We start from the raw sequence: 9,595 nt of genomic DNA on the forward strand, positions 1-9,595 counted from the left end.
TGAGGGAGAGAGAACGAGAGAGAAAGAGAAGAGGGGCGAGTGGGTAAGAGAGGGGGAGAGAAAGAGAGGAGGAGGAGAGAGGGAGAGAGAAAGAGAGGAGGGAGAGAGTTAGAAAGAGAGGGAGAGAGAAAGAGAGGGAGAGAGTGAGAGAGGGAGAGAGAGAGAAAGAGATGAGGGAGTAAGAGAGGGGGAGAGAAAGAGAGGAGGAGGGAGAAAGAGAGGAGGAGGGAGTAAGAGAGGGGGAGAGAAAGAGACGAGGAGTGAGTAAGAGAGGGGGAGAGAAATAGAGGAGGAGTGAGTAAGAGAGGGGGAGAGAAAATTATGGAATGTAGTTGAGAGGATATCAAAACACCATCACACCAGCCCTTAAGATGCATATTGATCTCTTGTGTGGTGAGAAAGTGCTAGTGAGAGAGGCAAACCATTAAGTGTGCCATTCATCATCAGTGGGCTGGGACTACCACGACTCTGATCAAACGGGGGCCCAAGGGCACTCCTTCACCTGAGCACTTTGTCGCTCACACTAGGGCTGCAACCCAAATGGTACCCTATTCTGTATATAGTGCAACTACTTTTGACCAGGGCTCATAGGACTAAAGTACTGCACTATGTAGGAAAAAGAGTTCCATTTGGGACGCGCGCTAGGTCTCCTCAAACAAATGGGACCAACTCGCCCAACTCTCAATAGTATGAACAGTGAAACACGGCTTGGCTCCTCACCTCAGCTCAATGATTAAATCAATGGAGTATTTGCGGCGGTGTATAACCCTAACGATCTGTGCTCTGACAGAGTAGCTGTGTTAGAGGGAGACAGGTTTCCTACGTAAGCCAGCAGTATAAATAGACTGGATTCGGTCCTTGCGCCAGCCCCAGTGATTAAAGACGTCCCCCTTTACAGTGTGTGTGCCAGAGCCCTGGTCAAAAGTAGTGCACTACAAAGAGAATAGGGTGGCATTTGGGATGCAGCCTATATAATGTGCAGCCTGCGTAGCATCTGTTGGAATACGACTGAGAAGCGTTCACCTGAGGTTCGCCAAAATGTCCAAGTAACGTTGATAGGGACTGAAGTGCCTCAATGGATTTATGCAGGTTTCTATTAAAGGCTCGGAAAAACAGGTGGATGATTTTATTAGCTCATCAACTTGGCAATATTGTTGCAATTGGACAAATTGAGAAGACATCAATGATTTGGTAAAGATTTCTAATGATGAACTGAGTGTCATAAAACCCCTCAAATAATGAAAAGAAAGAGACGTTGGTCATTTCTACCGAACTGATAGGGTGATTTTATCTGTGTTGTTCAAATGGTGGACCGAATGGCTGGTACTGATATAGTGAAACAGGTGGAATGCTGGCTCAAGGCATTTATCTCTGTCAGGTTGTTTGTCCACTCGCAGGTTGAAGGTGACCTGGATCGTGTTCATTACACCACACAATGGAAAAAGAAAATGACCGTTTCTTAAATCTAGGTAGTCCCTCCCTGTTTCAGTCCATTCTCTTTTGTATGGTGCCTAAAGAACACGACTCAGGTCTTTAAATCTGAGGTAGGAGGGATTATTCACCACATGCCTTGGGGTCACCCCACCCAGTACCCTACACCAAGATAAGAAAACAGGGAGTGAAGTCTGCTCCGAGGTGAAGTTTCCTGTAGGTACAGATTCTGCTATTGTTTTATCTGTCATCATGGGAGATTTTTTTAACCATAACACCGCCAAGCCTCCCACTGTCTCTGCTTGTTCCCCCAAACCTAACCGTAACCATTAGTAAGGAAAATGCTAAACTGACCCAAAATCAGTGTCTAGGAATGTTACCTTGCGCCCATCTGTGGATGACCTTTTGACCTGTCGGGATTAATGTACACTGCCATGTCATTAGCTGGCCAGTGGGTGGTGATTTTCCCTCAACCACAGATGCAGAGAAGTCATCCAACCGTGTAGATTATAAACCCAATCAGAAGCCCAGTGGAGCATCTGTCAACCTTAATGACGTCAACAGAGATACAGGAAGATGGGCAAGTCTCAGCTTGTCCCTGGCAACAAGATCCTGTCGGGGGTTATGTGTGAGGGCAATAGACAGCTCCCCAAACCACTGTGCTTGACTGACTGAGGAGCCACGTTATTCACTACACCAGGGATTGGCAACTCCAGTCCTCTGTGGCCTGATTGGTGTTACACTTTTGCCCCATCCTCAGCCACTAACCTTGAACTTCAGTTTAGAATGCAATTAGTTTAATCAGTTGTGTTTGCTAGGGATGGGAAAAATGTGTGACACCATTCCAAGGACTGGAGTTGCCCTCCCTGATATAGGGAATAGGGTGCTATTTGGGAAGCATACCCTATAAATGCCTTGATGCCTTAGGAGGGGTACAAGAAACCTGAGGTTGTCACATGACAAAAGGTAATAGATGAAAGTGGAACCAGAACAACAACAGGGTTGTGTTCATTGGGGCGGGCAACGTTCTAAAACTTTTTGCAACGGAAAATAAAAATGAACCTTTCTTACTGGACAGTCCATTTCCTTCAGTTTGATCCTAATCTGCTGATAATGCTGTTTCTCGACAGGCCTATGATGATCTCCCATTAGAAAGCTGTCCAGAGAGCCCACTGACTAAACACTTTTAGCGTCATGCTAATGCACACACTCATGAAATGCCATTCAGTTAAGATGGATCTGTGTCCCAGGCCGCTGGGCTTTTAGCAGTTCGCTAACAAGGTTATACATGGAGATGGTCAACTGAAGCTTGCTGTTTATTATGAATTACTGTGATGAGATGTGGTGAATCTATTCCCTGTTCACATCAGGCAGATACTTTTTCTGAATCACTTTGATGCAAGTGAAGGTTTGTGTTTACCAACTAAACAGCTATTCAGGGAGTATACAGTATTTAATATTAACCCCAAGCCAAAATGTATATCAACCAATGCATTTTATAATACACACACACATGCACACACAAACACACACACACACACACACACACACACACACAAAGGCATAATATTTAAGACTGTTGGACAAGACATATGCAACTGTATATTGGTGGTTAAGAGGTAATCATTCACAGAGCCAATGGCAGATGGAACACTTGTTTGCCTCTCAAGCATGCTGTGTTTAGCAGACAGCTGTTGTGGTCCATGAAACCCCTTCTCTATGTTTGTTCCATCTGTGTTGCCATGGACACATGAAAACCAACGCTGTCACCAGAGGACAGCTAAGCCATAGTCCAGGGTTCTCCAACTCTGGGCTTGGAGAGCTACTGGGTGTGCAGGCTGTCCTTCCAGCCCTGCAGTAGAACACCTGATTCAGCTAATTATGGTCCCGATTGACGACTTTGATAAGTTGTCTTGGTCATGTCAGTCAACATCAACCCAGAGTTAAGAACACTCAGGAATACATAAAACATTCCCCCTTCCTTGTTTCCTTGAGAGGGAAGCACAGATCTATAAGTGATTGGATTGGTGTGCAAGGTTACCACTCAATTACTTTCACCAATCCAACCACCAATTTACATCTGTGAAGGTAGGAGGCAGGAAGGATTATTTCTGGAGTATTCCAACAGGGCCCAAGCCAGAGGTGCTACAACATTCATATTCCTGTCTTTGTGTGTTGGAGGAAGTGTCTGAACACAACTCCCACCTGTACAAGGCCTATAGTGCTATCATACAGGGCAGATGAAGCTGCAAGCTGAATGAATGTCCAGCTGTGCACCCCAATGATGCCACAATGATAGTTAGCAGGGAGATAAAATCACCTTTTCTGATTCCTATCAAGTCCTAGTGCTGTGCCCAGAGAAAATGACACAGACTGCAGCCCAAATGGCACCCTATTCCTATGGCCCCTGGTCAAAAGTAGTGCACTATATAGGGAATAAGGTGCCATTTGGGATGCATCCAGTTACATCACGGCAGAGTGGGCTGGGGTTACTGCCACGGTACTCTGCCACTCTGCCAGGCTTGTCCTCTATGCTCAGGACTTCAGTTGTATCATGGGCATTGTGCTGCTATAATAGGAGGCTACTACTGGGTTTCCATACAAATTGTATGCAAACCGGATAGTAGCATCCTATTATAGCAGCACAATGCCCATTGTGCTGTGGTTTATTATGAATATTTCCCACCGATACTGGAATAACCGAGAAAAAAGCTGACGAGCAGAGATGCATAGTAACAGCAGTCCAGATACGAAACATTACAGTAAAGTATTTTTTTTTTAAATGGAGCCCATCCAAAATGTCAGCAGTTGGAAGACATTTTGAGTCGTTTAAAGGACTGCAAATATTGGCTAACGCTCCTCAGACTAATACACATTGATTTTCCACAATTCCCAGGGACCTGTTAAGGAAATGTCAGGGTGGCATTCTGAGGCAATTAGAGTGGGAGGCTGGATGCAGCCGAAAGTGCAACTGCTCACTATTCCACCGTGCCAAACATAATGTGACTGACCAGAGTTAATGTCTTTGGAGTTCAATATGAATGTTATTTTAGAATGTATCAAAGATGCTAGAACAATTTGTGGATTCTAATATTGGTGCAGAGGGGAAATCTGATGTGACATTTAATGGGTAACATTTACGAGCCTCTGAATGATCTATACTCAAAGAGGTGGGCAATAACTCTTGTTGCCAGTAAACAAACTCTCTCCCTAAGTAAACTTCATATAATAAGATGAAAGTAATAATAACTTCACAGAGGACATTGAATACGATGCTTCACACAAAGTAATCCTACGGTTTTTATTTTAAACAAAAGGCAATGTCACAACACTGCCTTGGTAAGACAGACAGACACACTTGTGATTACTAAGAAGAATGGGCTATCTACTGTAATGGATTCAGTGACATAGCCTACGATCAGCTCTTTGAGTGACAAATAGAGCTTCTCAGAGAGAGAACAACAGGTTTCAAATCCACATTGTTGTTGAAAGTATGTTGCCATCCACCCTGTTCATGCAGAGAATGCAACATTGCACATTTTACATATTGGTCCTTCAGCAGACACTCTTGTCCAGAGTGACTTACAGTTAGTGCATTCATCTTAAGATAGCTAGGTGGGACAACCACATATCACAGTCATAGTAAGTACACTTTCCCTCAGTAAAGTAGCTATAAGCAAAGCCAGAGCTAGAAGGGGGTGAGGTTTAGGAGGGGGATTATTTAAAATACTCTTTGAAGAGGCAGGGTTTCAGGTGCTTTGGGAAGATGCTATCTCTCTGAAAGCAGAGATATAGCATAGGCAACCAGGACCAATCAATAGCCAATTGTTCTCCATTCCTAATTTTGCACTGTTTACATTTACAATACAATAATTGCTAATACATTAAATATGCAATCCCATGTATCTGAAAAACATTCTGTTTTTTTTTTTGCAAATAAATCAATAATATAAATTATATATTATTTTTATAAACCTACATTTTTCAAAGTAAACCGTCTTGAAATATTGGGCGGGGATTATGTGATAACCGGGACAACTCGAGGGACTGGGAAAGCCTGAGGGCGGGACCCTGGGTATTGGGCTACTCAGTTTACAACTTTTCGCGCGGTGTCACAGGTAGAATGAGCGCCACCCACTCCTGTCCCATCTGTTTCCCTGAGCCACGCAAGCTAATTAGAGAGAACCGCAGTGGGTCCGTAGTCGATACATGCAACAACAACGCCTCTGTGATTAAGGTTATTAATAGGGTTTCTAAGTGCGCGGCTATGCCACTCAAACACCATGAACAGCAGCAGTCAAACTGAACAGCATGACTCCCAGTCAAGTCCGCGCGGACTGCCCCGCCAAGAAATCTTTAGAGGCGTGGTTGTTGCCCCTTGCCTATTGGCAAAATCAATTGTACGCGTCACAACATCTAGATGCTGATTGGCTCGACTGAGTGAAACACATGAGAGCGCCAGAAAAAAATGCTTTAGCGGGTGTTTTTGGTTGTAGCTATTCCTGTTGAGTAATGCAATTCCAACACAAGTAACTTTAGCGGGACAGGAGAAGCTTTACAGCTGGATATTAGAAGAAAGCCCGCTTATTTAAGAAATGAAAGTTATGTTGATTTGAGTTAAACAACGTACCACCAGTAAGTCTGTGCAATTAGAGATACTGTACGTTGGTATTGACAACTTTATCTTCTTACGTTACGTAGGAAACGCTGAAGAAGGTGAGTAAATAATAATCACTAACGTTAGCTAGCCTAGCTACAGTAAGTTAGATGACAGCCAGCAGGTAAATAATGTAGCTAGGTATTTATGTATTAAGTAAATAGACATGTTTTATTTATTGATTAACAGTATATATACTTTTTGTCTTGTAACCTGGTAGCTTTTAGCTAGCTAAGTGTCACGTTGAATGGATCAGTATTAATACTCAATTTGCCCCAAGAAAATACTTCCCAAGATTGCATCACTTTTTTTGCAAAGTGTTTCCATTGTGTACTATAGCTATAATTTAGCTATTTATTGTGTATTCGTCTTGCCATCAGGACTTTTACAGTATCAGTATTCAGTACTGAACGTGTCAGAATTAAATGTGATAGTAGATAGCTAGCTTGTTAGCTAACTAGAGTCATCAGCTAACGTTAGGTGGGCTAAGGTCTTTGCGCCAAAATCTTCTGACCACTGATATCTTATGGCCCTGTAATATATCGATCTATTTGCTGCATTTGGCTATAGCAAAGTAGTGACTGAAATATGACTGTATGAAACTAAATAATGACCTTTCTGCACAGTTCAGAGACAAATTAATATGATATGGCTAATTGTTTTTCAGATGGAAGTTGAATGTCTAGCTTTGAGAGATCTCATCAGTCCAAAGAAGAGCAAAGCAGACATGGAGGAAGTTGGAGGCAGAAATGATCAGAAGGTATGTTTTGATTCCAAGTCAAATGAACCCTTCAATTCCTTATTATTATTATTTATTATGAATCCTTATTGAAGAGACACTCAGAAACAATCTTCAGAGTCAATTCCTCTTTTCGTGAATTTGTAGCACCGTTATATGACATGCCTGGAGAGTCTTGAAATAAGATTCTTTCTCACATGAACAAAATCAATCAATCAAATAGATTTATAAAGCCCTTCTTTTTTTTTTTTTTTACATCAGCTGATGTCACAAAGTGCTGTACAGAAACCCAGCCTAAAACCCAAAACAGCAAGCAATGCAGATGTGGAAGCACGGTGCCTAGGAAAAACTCTAGGCCAGAACCTAGGAAGAAACCTAGAGAGGAACCAGGCTCTGAGGGGTGGCCAGTCCTCTTCTGGCTGTGTCAGGTGGAGATTATAACAGAACATGGCCAAGATGTCCAAATGTTCATAGATGACCAGCAGGGTCAGATGATAATAATAATCACAGTAGTTGTAGAGGGTGCAACAGGTCAGCACCTCAGGAGTAAATGTCAGTTGGCTTTTCATAGCCAATCATTCAGAGTTAGCGACAGCAGGTGCGGTAGAGAGAGAGTCCAAAACAGCAGGTCTGGGACAAGGTAGCACGTCCAGTGAACAGGTCAGGGTTCCATAGCCGCAGGCATAACAGTTGAAAGTGGAGCAGCAGCATGACCAGGTGGACTAGGGACAGCAAGGAGTCATCAGGCCAGGTAGTCCTGAGGCATGGTCCTAGGGCTCAGGACAAACCGACACAAACTATTGCAGCAGAAATACTGGAGGCTGAGACAGGAGGGGTCGGGACCCACTTTGCCAAAGCACAGCCCCCACACCACTAGAGGGATATCTTCAACCTACTACCCTGAGACAAGGCCGAGTATAGCCCACGAAGATCTCCCCCACGGCATGAACCCGAGGGGGGCGCCAACCCGGACAGGAAGATCACGTCAGTGACTCAAGTGACGCACCCTTCCTAGGAACGGCATGGAAGAGCACCAGTAAGCCAGTGACTCAGCCCTCGTAATAGGGTTAAAGGCAGAGAATCCCAGTGGAGAGAGAGGAACCGGCCAGGCAGAGACACCAAGGGCGGTTCATCACGCCTTTCCGTTCACCTTCACACCCCTGGGCCAGACTACACTCAATCATAGGACCTACTGAACCTATGAGTCTTCAATAAAGACTTATAGGTCGAGACTGAGTCTGCGTCTCTCACATGGATAGGCAGACCATTCCATAAAAATGTTGCTCTATAGGAGAAAACCTGGCCTCCTGCTGTTTGCTTAGAAATTCTGTTTACAGTAAGGAGGCCTGCTTCTTGTGACCTTAGTGTACGTGTAGGTATGTACGGCAGGACCACATCGGAAAGATAGGTAGGAGCAAGCCCATGTAATACCTTGTAGGTTAGCAGTAAAACCTTGAAATCAGCCCTAGCCTTAACAGGAAGCCAGTGTAGAGAGGCTAGCACTGGTGTAATATGATTTTAAAAATTGTTTCTAGTCAAGATTCTAGCAGCCGTGTTTAGCACTAACTGAAGTTTATGTAGTGCTTTATCCGGGTAGCCGGAAAGTAGAGCATTGCAGTAGTCTTAATCTAGAAGTGACAATTGTATCTATGCTTTTTTCTGCATCATTTTTGGACAGAAAGTTTCGGATTTTTTGTAGATGGAAGAAAGCTGTCCTTGAAATATTCTTGATATGTTCGTCAAAAGAGAGATCAGGGTCCAGAGCAACACCGAGGCCCTTCACAGTTTTATTTGAGATGACTGTACAACCATCAAGATTAATTGTCAGATCTATTTGTTAATTGGGACCTAGAACTAGCATCTCTGTTTTGTCCAAGTTTTTAAAAGTAAAACATTTGCCACCATCCACTTCCTTATGTCTGAAACACAGGCTTCATGGGAGGGCAATTTTGGTGCTTCAAAATGTTTCATCGAAATGTACAGCTGTGTATTGTCCGCATAGCAGTGAAAGTTAACATTATGTTTCCGAATGACATCACCAAGAGGTAAAATATATAGTGAACCTTGAGGAACACCGAAATTTACAGTTGATTCTTCAGACAAACCATCCACATTAGAGGTCGACCGATTATGATTTTTCAACTCCGATACCGATTATTGGAGGACCAAAAAAAGACGATTCCGATTAATCGGCCGGTATGTATGTATGTATGTATGTATGTATGTATGTATGTATGTATGTATGTATGTATGTATGTATATGTGTGTAATAATGACAATTACAACAATACTGAATGAACAATGTAGGCCTCATTTAACACAGTAAATCCATCAGGCTTAAGCCATGTTTCAGTCAGGCCAATCACATCAAGATTATGATCAGTGACTATAACTGCCTTGGAAGTGAGGGATCTAACATTAAGTAGCCCTATTTTGAGATCTCACAATCTCTTTCAATAATGGCAGGAATGGAGGAGGTCTTTATTCCAGTGAGGTTGCTAATGCGAACACCGCCATGTTTAGTTTTGCCCAACCTAGGTCGAGGCACAGACCTCTCTCAATGGGGATAGCTGAGCTGACTACACTGACTGTGCTAGTGGCAGACTGGCTAACAGCCTGCTGGCAGGCCTGCACCCTATCTTATTGTGGAGCTAGTTAGAGTTAGAGCCCTGTCTATGTTAATAGATGAGATGAGAGCACCCCTCCAGCTAGGATGGAGTCCGTCACTCCTCAGCAAGCCAGGCGTGGTCCGGTTTGTTGGTGAAAGA

Source organism: Salvelinus namaycush, chromosome 6 (genome assembly GCF_016432855.1).
Source record: "Salvelinus namaycush isolate Seneca chromosome 6, SaNama_1.0, whole genome shotgun sequence".
Lineage (NCBI taxonomy): Eukaryota > Metazoa > Chordata > Actinopteri > Salmoniformes > Salmonidae > Salvelinus > Salvelinus namaycush.